This window comes from Hyla sarda, unplaced genomic scaffold (genome assembly GCF_029499605.1).
Source record: "Hyla sarda isolate aHylSar1 unplaced genomic scaffold, aHylSar1.hap1 scaffold_229, whole genome shotgun sequence".
Taxonomy (NCBI): domain Eukaryota; kingdom Metazoa; phylum Chordata; class Amphibia; order Anura; family Hylidae; genus Hyla; species Hyla sarda.
In genome coordinates this window covers 349,541-361,975 of record NW_026608969.1, presented here as the reverse complement: position 1 = coordinate 361,975, position 12,435 = coordinate 349,541, and the positions used below count along the sequence as shown (strand labels likewise).

Below are 12,435 nucleotides of genomic sequence, written 5' to 3'. Positions count from 1 at the left end.
CTAGCCAGCTAGCCAGCCCTGTGGGCCTTGCTGCTGCTGCAGCCAAAAAACAAAAGGTGGTGCTGCTGCTGCTTCTGCTGCTTCTGCTTCTGCTTGTGTCTGGCCGCTGTTGGAGCGTCCAGGCACAGGACTTCTGCTGCTGCTGACTAAATGGCCTCCTTAATTGGATCATTTGAGTAGCCAGCACACCTGTGCAGGTAGGGCATGACATGATAGGCAGCTGCCTTGATAGTGGGTGGGTGCTGAATGTTCCTAATTGACAAAATAAGATTAATGCTTATGAAGAAATATAAAATCTCATCCCTTCCCCAATATCGCGCCACACCCCTACCCCTTAATTCCCTGGTTGAACTTGATGGACATATGTCTTTTTTCGACCGTACTAACTATGTAACTATGTAACATAACATGGGGGGGGGGGGGGGGTCTCCTGGCTGTTCACACAGGTGTGTCATTGCTGTACATTGACCATGCATTGCTTCTGTGGTATTGCAAAGGCAAAGACAAATGCTTCCAGCCATCCATTGCACTAATGGATTGGTCATCAGCTGGCTGTCTATGTCCCGCATCAATATAGACCAAAGTACAGAGGGTTAGGCTATGCTATTGTGCACCTACCTGATGCATCAGAAGGTGCGAGGCCCTTGCTAAATTCTGTGCACAGACTTTGAGATCTATACTTTAGACTGTATCTAAACCTGCTCCAACATGGACTGACATTCTGGCCTACTTTCAGCCGATGCGACTTGTCTGTCGCTGAACAGTCGCTTTTTATGTATTCAGCACCTATGTATAATGTTGTAAAAATGCTCTAGAAGCTAAAGTCGCAGAAATGTCACACATATTTGGCCTGCAACTTTCTGTGCGACAAATTCAGACAGGAAAAATCAGTATAAATCCTTAGAAAATTATCCCCCAGTGTCTCCATCTGCTGGCGGTATTGAATAAGCATTGCTGCACTGATGGGGTATGCATTAGACGAAAAAAAAGAAGAAAAAGAAGAATAATACGCCCAGAAAAGAGGCGAAAAGGAGAAAAACGTAAAAAAACGTGAAAAAAAAGTAAGAGGAAGAGAAGGGAAAAAAAGGTGGAAATGGGTTTAAAAGTGATTTAGGCGGAGAAATATATATATATATATATATATATATATATATATATATATATATACGCGCACACACACACATATATATAAACGTATTCTCCGTTGAGATATTGCAGCCGCTGCTGTGTCCAGGCCCAGGAGCCTTAGCACTGTGCTGTGATGTCACTCAATACCACTGACATCACTAGGTGTAAACAACATCTCTCCTTTGCTGTGTATGTGACTATGGAGCTGTTTGGTGATGTCGTCTATTATGGCCTTCATAGAAGCAACAGGAGGTTGTTGCATCCATCTAGAACCCTCAGAACTACAGTGCTATGATGTCACTCACTTCCACAGGCCTTGCAGAGTGTAAACAACAACAACCCAGCTTTGTTGTGTATGTAACCATAGGGATTTGTGATGTCACCTAGAACCTTCACAGCAGCGACAGCTTTATGAGGAGCATCAGCACTGCTCTGCCTGAGCAGAACCATCACCGCCATAGGTTGTCAAATAACCCGGGTTTAACCCACACAGGTAAGTCCAATGGGGTGCAGGCATGTCCTCTATGCTTACAGCTTCCCGTGGGTGTTGGTTTGATACCGTTTGGGGACAGCCAAGGAGGCATCTGCAGGCAACAAAGGTAGGTGTGTGCTTGTGTGTGTGTTTCCTATGCAGATCCTAAGCCCAGTGTCACATGCAAGTAGGAGGAGTAAGAAGGGTTCCTGGCAAATCCGGGTTATGGATTGCATTTAAAAAGGCCCCGTGGGAGTGCAATGGGCCCCTGTCTTGCTGCTTAGCAATAATGGTATGGGTTTAGGTTCTGCTGTGTGTACTGGTGGTTGACTGCCCCCCAGCCCAGAGTGTGCATGGAAAATTGTCTGGCAGCCTCCCTGACAGCAAGCAGTGATAGTGCCCATGAAGGGCACCTTGTTGGGCCCGCCCCTTTCACGGTTATCGCTTCTCGGCCTTTTGGCTAAGATCTTGTATCTTGTCAAGGGGCTCTGAGTTCGTCGAACCTTCGGCCTTGAGGCATCGGCGGTTTTTTAGCCGTCTTAAGCCTCATGCTGCTATAGGAGGAGGACTTACAAAGAACGGGAAGGCGATCCCCCATGGCGACCCTTAGGTTTGCTGCGCATACTGAAACTCGGATTAAGAACACCTTCCGTATTGAAGTGGATGAGGAGAAAAAGGAGAAGATGACTTTGGAATTTTTTGTCAAGAGAATTATGCTGGATTTATTGCACATTCAGAGAGAAGATGTGTTTTGCCTAAAAGACCCAGGTAAAGGACTTTTCATTCTTACCTTGACTTCCGCATCTGCATGTGACCATATGTTTGAGAAAGTTCGGGAGCTTGCCAATGAGGAGGATATGAAAGGACTTGTTTTCATTGCTCTATATTCTAATGGCGATGTTCCACTGGTGGTTACTATGCACGATCCATACGTGGATATAAGAGACATTGTCTTATTTTTAAACCAATATTGTGCGGAAGTCAAATACTCTCATAAAATAATGAATGCAATGGACTTTTGGACTGGAAAGCATAAGTTTGCTGTTAAGTTCAGAGAAGATGTGAGAGGAATTGGAGGTCTGTGTCGCCCACCTGCAAATTTTTTAATTGGGCGTAAACGTGGCTATTTATTCTACCCTGGGATGCCGTATTATTGCAGGAAATGCCATGAATATGGTCATACACAAGAATCTTGCAAAGAGGAAGTGGTTATTTGCAAAAGATGTGGCCAAAAAGGCCACACCACTTTGGACTGTCAAAATGAGATTCTGTGTAATGTGTGTAAGCAGAAAGGACACGCTTTTAAGGATTGTCCTCAACGCTCCTGGGCCAATATTGTGGCTACGTCGGCTGGTCCCTCGATGAGGAAGAGCTCCATGGATGCTGTGCCTGTGCCTAAGACCCACACCCTGAAAGTGATGCCTGAGTCTTCTGCTACCGGAATTCCTGTGATACCTGCTGTGGCTCATGTCTCCAAAAGCATTGTGTCCCCGGGGAAGGTCGTGGGACCTGAGACAGAAGTGAGGGGTTCTCCTCTCATGGAAGTTGAGGGTCCTGGACCGCCCAGAAGGGATACAGAGGAGATGGATGTAGAAGAACGGCGAAAGAGGAAAAGCAGAGACCGGAAAGAGGAAAAGGGCCTTAACATCAAAAGGAGTGGTCGAGTTAGTGCGGACGAGGGGAACGTGGAGATTGTCTGCCAAAAGGTTATAACAGCATCCGACCCTGTTAATATTGAGGAATTTGTGTCACCACCTACAGATTGGGGTTCTTTGTCTGAGGATAATGAATGACCCAGGAGCTACCAAGTGTTAATATCTCCTCCTTCAATGTGAGGAGTTTGAAGAGCCCAGAGAGGAGGGCTGCTTTATTTTCTTTCTTGTCTTCTTTGCCTACAGACATTTTATTTTTACAGGAATGTGCCATTGATTATGATATCAATTATTCATCTTTGAGATCTGAATGGACTCTTGGCCCGTCTGTGTGGTCAGGGGATAATGAGAGGAAAGTGACTGGTGTTGGCATACTGTTCAAGAGCAGTGAGTATAAAGTTACCTCCTTCACAGACATTGTACCCGGTAGAGCCCTGCTCGTTCATATTATTTATAATGACATGAATATGAGACTTTTAAATGTATATGCCTCTCCAGATAAGGATGAAAGATCTGATTTATTAGAGAAAATTCAGTTTTATTTACCGGGTTCATCCCCGCTTATCATCGCTGGTGATTTTAATTGTATAATGGCAGGAGAGGAGCGGGCTGGAGGATCTGAACAAAGGAAAGATAAGACTGAAAAACAACTAAAGGATTTTATAGTTGATTTTAATTTAAAAGATTTGTGGAGAACCTCTTTCCCTAATGACCCTGGGTATACCTGGGGGAATAGCCTTTATATGTCAAGGATTGATTATATTTTTGCTTCTGGATTTGCATTTTATGGGAATATGCAATTGACTTCTACCTTTTTTTCAGATCATAAGATTTTATCTGCTACATGTAAGTTTGATGGGGTTTGCAGAGCCAAAGGAGTCTGGCGTCTGAATGTCTCTTTGCTTGAAGATGAAGAAATTAAATGTAATTTTATCTATCTTTTTAAAAAATTGCAGAACTCAAGGACTAATTTTAATTCTCTTTTAGCATGGTGGGAATTCTGCAAGGTAAAATTTAAAGAGTATTTTATTAAGATGGGTGTTAAAAAAACAAAAGAGAAATTGAAATGGTATAGAGATCTTAACACAAAACTACAAACCTATTATCAACTCAAAGAGCTGGGTGTATATGTAGACGATCTGATTTTAAGTGTTAAAAGTGATATTCAGAAGGCTATAACTAACAAAGGGAAAGAAATAATTTTTAACTCCAAAGTTGAATGTAAAGAGAAGGATGAAAAGTGTACAAGATTCTTTTTTAAAAAGGTAATGGAAACAAAAAAGTTAATGATTAACATTGAGGATGAAACTACTAATGTAGGAATGTTATCCAAAGCTAAATCCTTTTATCAAGATCTGTTTAATGAGAAACCCATTGATATATCTGCTGCTAATTTTCTCCTAAGCACTTTAGATTGTGGTTTAAGTAAGGAGGACCAAGATGCACTTTGCACAGAAGTAAGATGCCAAGAATTAGAAATTGCTGCTAAAAGTTTATCCACAGGTAAAACACCAGGTTCTGATGGACTTCCTGTAGAGTTTTATAAAACCTTTTGGGAAATTTTTAAAGATGATTTGCTTAATATTTTTAAGGAGGCTTTTAATTCTGATGTTCTACCTTTATCTTGGAGGAGTGGTATAGTGTCTCTGATCCCCAAAAAGGGGGATAGGAACAGCTTAGAAAATTGGAGACCAATTACGCTTCTTAATGTTGATTATAAGATTATGTCAAAAATTTTTGTTAACAGAATGAAGCCATTTTTGCACAAGGTCATCCATGTGGATCAGGTATGTGGTGTCCCAGGAAGGAGTGTAGCTGAACCTTTAAATGCTATTAGGGACGTCATATGGTATCAGCAAGAGCGGAATCAAAATATAGCCATTCTATCTCTAGATTTTCATAAAGCGTTCGATAGAGTATCACATTGTTTTTTATGGATGGTTTTACAACGCATGGGTTTTCCTAACATACTTATTAAGCAAATTGCTCTCTTATATAAAGGTTCTTTTAGCAGGATTTTAATAAATGGTTTCCTTACAGATTTTATTAATTTATCATCAGGGGTAAAGCAAGGCTGCCCTTTGTCTCCTATACTGTTTATATGTGCAATAGAACCTCTGTTAAACTTAATAAGGAATGATAAAATAATAAAAGGAGTGCCAGTTCCTGGAGGTAATAATGCCACCCTTAAAGTGTGTGGCTATATGGATGATATTAATGTTTTTTGTGAAAGTTCCTTCTCTTTACAAAGAGTTGTTGATGTTACTGATTTCTTTTGTAAAGCTTCTGCTTTTAAACTTAATTTATCTAAATGTGACTGTTTTTATATAGGTAAATGGGAAAACGTGCAAATACCAAACCTAAAATTACAGTCAGAAAAAATAAAAATCCTTGGAGTCATCTTTGATAAAAATAACAATGGTGAGGAAAGTTGGCTAATGGTAAAAGAAAAGGTAAAGAAGAAAGTAGACTTTTGGTCCCTTAGGAAATTATCTTTAGAAGGTAAAATTTTGGTGATTAAGGCTATGCTAATACCCATTATGCTCTATTTAAATATGATTTATCCTCCTAATGAACTTATGTCTAGGCAACTTCAGAGGATTCTCTTTGAGTTTCTATGGAGTTCTAAAGCAGAAAAATTAAAAAGAGATATTATGTATAAGTCACAAAAAAATGGAGGAAAACAGGTTCCCTGTATTAGAAAATTTTTATACTTAAGGTTTTTTAGTTGGTGTTTTAGGGGACTTTTTATGAAAAGTGTATGGTCCTGTTTTTTAAAGTACTCTGCGGGACATATTTTTAGAAGAAGAAAATGGGTGTTTTTATCATTATCTTCTCCTGTACTTTTAACTCCGCCTAAACATTATGCCATCTTAGAAAAAATTATACGTATGTATAACCTTAAAGACTTTGACTTGTTAACCTTGAGGGATGCTCGCAAGATAGAAGTACAGTTAAATTTGCAAGAAGAAATATGTATGGTCTCTAATTTTTCTTATAATAGGTGTGTACAAATATGGAAAAAGGTAAACGAGCCATATCTTTTTAATGAGCACAAGGATTTAGCATGGATGATTATCCATGAGTGTCTTCCGGTAAGATTTTTCCAATATAGAAGAGGTCTAAATGCTGTATGTGTCTGTCCCCGGGAAAATTGCAATATAGATGAAACTGTTTTGCACCTTTTCTGGAATTGTTATTTTGCACAAAAGGTTTTTAGACTAATTGGTTCTTTATTGAAATTCCTAACAGGTCTAAAAGTTTTAAATCATGAAGTTGTTTTATATGGCAAAAGTGATGGAGTTACGAAAGAAAAAGAGAGAATTTTGTGGATTTTTATCAACTGTACAAAAAATGTATTATGGAAAGTTCGAAATATCCTTGTCTTCAAAAGAGATTTTATTTGTGAAAAAGAATGTTTGAAGATGATATACAGTGAAGTTTACTTGTACTATTTAATTGATAAAAAGAGATATGGGCAGAAAAAAGCATTAGCTATGTGGAATTTACATTTATGGAAAACAGTATTTGAAGTATTGTAAAAATTTTCTTGTGATGTATTTAAGTTTTTGAGTTTTTTCAATAAAAATGTAAAAAAAAAAAAAAAATCTGTTCTTATCAGTTTAATATCTGATACGTCCCCTATCTGGGGACCATATATTAAATGGATTTTTGAGAACGGGGGCCGATTTCGAAGCTTGCTTCCGTCGCCCTATGCATTGACCCGATATGGCAGTATCTTCGGGTACAGTGCACCACCCCCTTACAGGGTTAAAAAGAAAGATTCCTACTTTCATTGCTACCTGCTTGCTGGCTAGCCAGCTAGCCAGCCCTGTGGGCCTTGCTGCTGCTGCAGCCAAAAAACAAAAGGTGGTGCTGCTGCTGCTTCTGCTGCTTCTGCTTCTGCTTGTGTCTGGCCGCTGTTGGAGCGTCCAGGCACAGGACTTCTGCTGCTGCTGACTAAATGGCCTCCTTAATTGGATCATTTGAGTAGCCAGCACACCTGTGCAGGTAGGGCATGACATGATAGGCAGCTGCCTTGATAGCGGGTGGGTGCTGAATGTTCCTAATTGACAAAATAAGATTAATGCTTATGAAGAAATATAAAATCTCATCCCTTCCCCAATATCGCGCCACACCCCTACCCCTTAATTCCCTGGTTGAACTTGATGGACATATGTCTTTTTTCGACCGTACTAACTATGTAACTATGTAACATAACATGGGGGGGGGGGGGGGGTCTCCTGGCTGTTCACACAGGTGTGTCATTGCTGTACATTGACCATGCATTGCTTCTGTGGTATTGCAAAGGCAAAGACAAATGCTTCCAGCCATCCATTGCACTAATGGATTGGTCATCAGCTGGCTGTCTATGTCCCGCATCAATATAGACCAAAGTACAGAGGGTTAGGCTATGCTATTGTGCACCTACCTGATGCATCAGAAGGTGCGAGGCCCTTGCTAAATTCTGTGCACAGACTTTGAGATCTATACTTTAGACTGTATCTAAACCTGCTCCAACATGGACTGACATTCTGGCCTACTTTCAGCCGATGCGACTTGTCTGTCGCTGAACAGTCGCTTTTTATGTATTCAGCACCTATGTATAATGTTGTAAAAATGCTCTAGAAGCTAAAGTCGCAGAAATGTCACACATATTTGGCCTGCAACTTTCTGTGCGACAAATTCAGACAGGAAAAATCAGTATAAATCCTTAGAAAATTATCCCCCAGTGTCTCCATCTGCTGGCGGTATTGAATAAGCATTGCTGCACTGATGGGGTATGCATTAGACGAAAAAAAAGAAGAAAAAGAAGAATAATACGCCCAGAAAAGAGGCGAAAAGGAGAAAAACGTAAAAAAACGTGAAAAAAAAGTAAGAGGAAGAGAAGGGAAAAAAAGGTGGAAATGGGTTTAAAAGTGATTTCGGCGGAGAAATATATATATATATATATATATATATATATATATATATATATATATATATATACGCGCACACACACACATATATATAAACGTATTCTCCGTTGAGATATTGCAGCCGCTGCTGTGTCCAGGCCCAGGAGCCTTAGCACTGTGCTGTGATGTCACTCAATACCACTGACATCACTAGGTGTAAACAACATCTCTCCTTTGCTGTGTATGTGACTATGGAGCTCTTTGGTGATGTCGTCTATTATGGCCTTCATAGAAGCAACAGGAGATTGTTGCATCCATCTAGAACCCTCAGAACTACAGTGCTATGATGTCACTCACTTCCACAGGCCTTGCAGAGTGTAAACAACAACAACCCAGCTTTGTTGTGTATGTAACCATAGGGATTTGTGATGTCACCTAGAACCTTCACAGCAGCGACAGCTTTATGAGGAGCATCAGCACTGCTCTGCCTGAGCAGAACCATCACCGCCATAGGTTGTCAAATAACCCGGGTTTAACCCACACAGGTAAGTCCAATGGGGTGCAGGCATGTCCTCTATGCTTACAGCTTCCCGTGGGTGTTGGTTTGATACCGTTTGGGGACAGCCAAGGAGGCATCTGCAGGCAACAAAGGTAGGTGTGTGCTTGTGTGTGTGTTTCCTATGCAGATCCTAAGCCCAGTGTCACATGCAAGTAGGAGGAGTAAGAAGGGTTCCTGGCAAATCCGGGTTATGGATTGCATTTAAAAAGGCCCCGTGGGAGTGCAATGGGCCCCTGTCTTGCTGCTTAGCAATAATGGTATGGGTTTAGGTTCTGCTGTGTGTACTGGTGGTTGACTGCCCCCCAGCCCAGAGTGTGCATGGAAAATTGTCTGGCAGCCTCCCTGACAGCAAGCAGTGATAGTGCCCATGAAGGGCACCTTGTTGGGCCCGCCCCTTTCACGGTTATCGCTTCTCGGCCTTTTGGCTAAGATCAAGTGTAGTATCTGTTCTTATCAGTTTAATATCTGATACGTCCCCTATCTGGGGACCATATATTAAATGGATTTTTGAGAACGGGGGCCGATTTCGAAGCTTGCTTCCGTCGCCCTATGCATTGACCCGATATGGCAGTATCTTCGGGTACAGTGCACCACCCCCTTACAGGGTTAAAAAGAAAGATTCCTACTTTCATTGCTACCTGCTTGCTGGCTAGCCAGCTAGCCAGCCCTGTGGGCCTTGCTGCTGCTGCAGCCAAAAAACAAAAGGTGGTGCTGCTGCTGCTTCTGCTGCTTCTGCTTCTGCTTGTGTCTGGCCGCTGTTGGAGCGTCCAGGCACAGGACTTCTGCTGCTGCTGACTAAATGGCCTCCTTAATTGGATCATTTGAGTAGCCAGCACACCTGTGCAGGTAGGGCATGACATGATAGGCAGCTGCCTTGATAGCGGGTGGGTGCTGAATGTTCCTAATTGACAAAATAAGATTAATGCTTATGAAGAAATATAAAATCTCATCCCTTCCCCAATATCGCGCCACACCCCTACCCCTTAATTCCCTGGTTGAACTTGATGGACATATGTCTTTTTTCGACCGTACTAACTATGTAACTATGTAACATAACATGGGGGGGGGGGGGTCTCCTGGCTGTTCACACAGGTGTGTCATTGCTGTACATTGACCATGCATTGCTTCTGTGGTATTGCAAAGGCAAAGACAAATGCTTCCAGCCATCCATTGCACTAATGGATTGGTCATCAGCTGGCTGTCTATGTCCCGCATCAATATAGACCAAAGTACAGAGGGTTAGGCTATGCTATTGTGCACCTACCTGATGCATCAGAAGGTGCGAGGCCCTTGCTAAATTCTGTGCACAGACTTTGAGATCTATACTTTAGACTGTATCTAAACCTGCTCCAACATGGACTGACATTCTGGCCTACTTTCAGCCGATGCGACTTGTCTGTCGCTGAACAGTCGCTTTTTATGTATTCAGCACCTATGTATAATGTTGTAAAAATGCTCTAGAAGCTAAAGTCGCAGAAATGTCACACATATTTGGCCTGCAACTTTCTGTGCGACAAATTCAGACAGGAAAAATCAGTATAAATCCTTAGAAAATTATCCCCCAGTGTCTCCATCTGCTGGCGGTATTGAATAAGCATTGCTGCACTGATGGGGTATGCATTAGACGAAAAAAAAGAAGAAAAAGAAGAATAATACGCCCAGAAAAGAGGCGAAAAGGAGAAAAATGTAAAAAAACGTGAAAAAAAAGTAAGAGGAAGAGAAGGGAAAAAAAGGTGGAAATGGGTTTAAAAGTGATTTCGGCGGAGAAATATATATATATATATATATATATATATATATATATATATATATATATACGCGCACACACACACATATATATAAACGTATTCTCCGTTGAGATATTGCAGCCGCTGCTGTGTCCAGGCCCAGGAGCCTTAGCACTGTGCTGTGATGTCACTCAAAACCAGTGACATCACTAGGTGTAAACAACATCTCTCCTTTGCTGTGTATGTGACTATGGAGCTGTTTGGTGATGTCGTCTATTATGGCCTTCATAGAAGCAACAGGAGATTGTTGCATCCATCTAGAACCCTCAGAACTACAGTGCTATGATGTCACTCACTTCCACAGGCCTTGCAGAGTGTAAACAACAACAACCCAGCTTTGTTGTGTATGTAACCATAGGGATTTGTGATGTCACCTAGAACCTTCACAGCAGCGACAGCTTTATGAGGAGCATCAGCACTGCTCTGCCTGAGCAGAACCATCACCGCCATAGGTTGTCAAATAACCCGGGTTTAACCCACACAGGTAAGTCCAATGGGGTGCAGGCATGTCCTCTATGCTTACAGCTTCCCGTGGGTGTTGGTTTGATACCGTTTGGGGACAGCCAAGGAGGCATCTGCAGGCAACAAAGGTAGGTGTGTGCTTGTGTGTGTGTTTCCTATGCAGATCCTAAGCCCAGTGTCACATGCAAGTAGGAGGAGTAAGAAGGGTTCCTGGCAAATCCGGGTTATGGATTGCATTTAAAAAGGCCCCGTGGGAGTGCAATGGGCCCCTGTCTTGCTGCTTAGCAATAATGGTATGGGTTTAGGTTCTGCTGTGTGTACTGGTGGTTGACTGCCCCCCAGCCCAGAGTGTGCATGGAAAATTGTCTGGCAGCCTCCCTGACAGCAAGCAGTGATAGTGCCCATGAAGGGCACCTTGTTGGGCCCGCCCCTTTCACGGTTATCGCTTCTCGGCCTTTTGGCTAAGATCAAGTGTAGTATCTGCTCACTTGGTCTGGTCAGAGGGTGTCTGGGGTACCCGGCTCCTTGGCCTGGGGGGATCGTCCTTCTTAACGGAGGGACTTCACCCCCCTGCTGCTATTAGGGAGCCGGCTTAGTCCCCAGACAACGGGAGGCGATCACCCTTCACTGCCCACTCTTTGGTGGGGGAGTGTTTTTCTGTCCCTGCCTGGACACGCCTATTGAAGATGGAAGAGATCATGGACACCTCTCAATCTGCTGGAGAGGAGGTTCCTTTTTTTGGGAAGATCAAGAATGGGGTCCGGATCCTGCTGAAAGACCTTGAGAAGAAAAGAAGAGGACTTTCCTTTGTAATGGAGGAAATTCTTTTTGGAGTTTTGGAAATTGCAAAGACACAAATCCTTTCCATGTTGGAATTTCCAAAGAAAGGGTGCTTTGATGTTATTTTGGTTTCCGAAGAGGATTATGATTTATTTTGGAAGAAATTTGAGACAATCAAGTCTGATCCAGTGTGGGAGGGCGTGGAAGTCATTCCCCACTTTCCCAGGAGAGAAAGAATTTTAACGGTGAGGATGTATAGTCCTTACGTCCCTGAGGAGGATATTATAATTCTTTTGACCCAATTTTGTGAGGAAATTGCGCCACTTGGCAAAATTTATAATCAGTATGGAGTCTGGACAACAAAGTGGAGATTTAAAGTAAAGTTCAAGGAAGACGCAGATGGAAGAGTTCTTTATCCCCCTGCCCGTTTTAAAATAGGGGTTATCAATGGAGATATGTTTTTTGCAGGTATGCAGAATTTCTGTAGAAAATGCAAGAAATATGGCCATTTAAAGGAAGAGTGCACCTCAATGTGGTGCCAAAAATGCCAAAAAGAAGGTCATGAAATTGAATCCTGTAGCCAAAAAAGTAAATGTAATTTATGTAACAAAATTGGTCACATGTATGTGAACTGTCCAAAGAGGAAGAAGAAAAGAGAAGAAGAAGTTTCTGAACAAGAGCCAGAAATTAAAAGATC

General features: G+C 42.0%; 2 non-coding genes and 1 pseudogene across 2 annotated transcripts; all 3 read left to right on the top strand.

Annotated features, from left to right (window-relative positions):
* The first annotated feature begins 6,813 nt into the window (after positions 1 to 6,813).
* Positions 6,814 to 7,013, top strand: LOC130321899 (U2 spliceosomal RNA). Its single transcript, XR_008867540.1, has one exon. It is a non-coding gene; the product is annotated as a U2 spliceosomal RNA (small nuclear RNA).
* A 2,101-nt stretch (positions 7,014 to 9,114) lies between these two features.
* Positions 9,115 to 9,305, top strand: LOC130321982 (U2 spliceosomal RNA). Its single transcript, XR_008867595.1, has one exon. It is a non-coding gene; the product is annotated as a U2 spliceosomal RNA (small nuclear RNA).
* A 2,094-nt stretch (positions 9,306 to 11,399) lies between these two features.
* LOC130321927 (U2 spliceosomal RNA) lies at positions 11,400 to 11,536 on the top strand (annotated as a pseudogene).
* Positions 11,537 to 12,435: the final 899 nt, after the last annotated feature.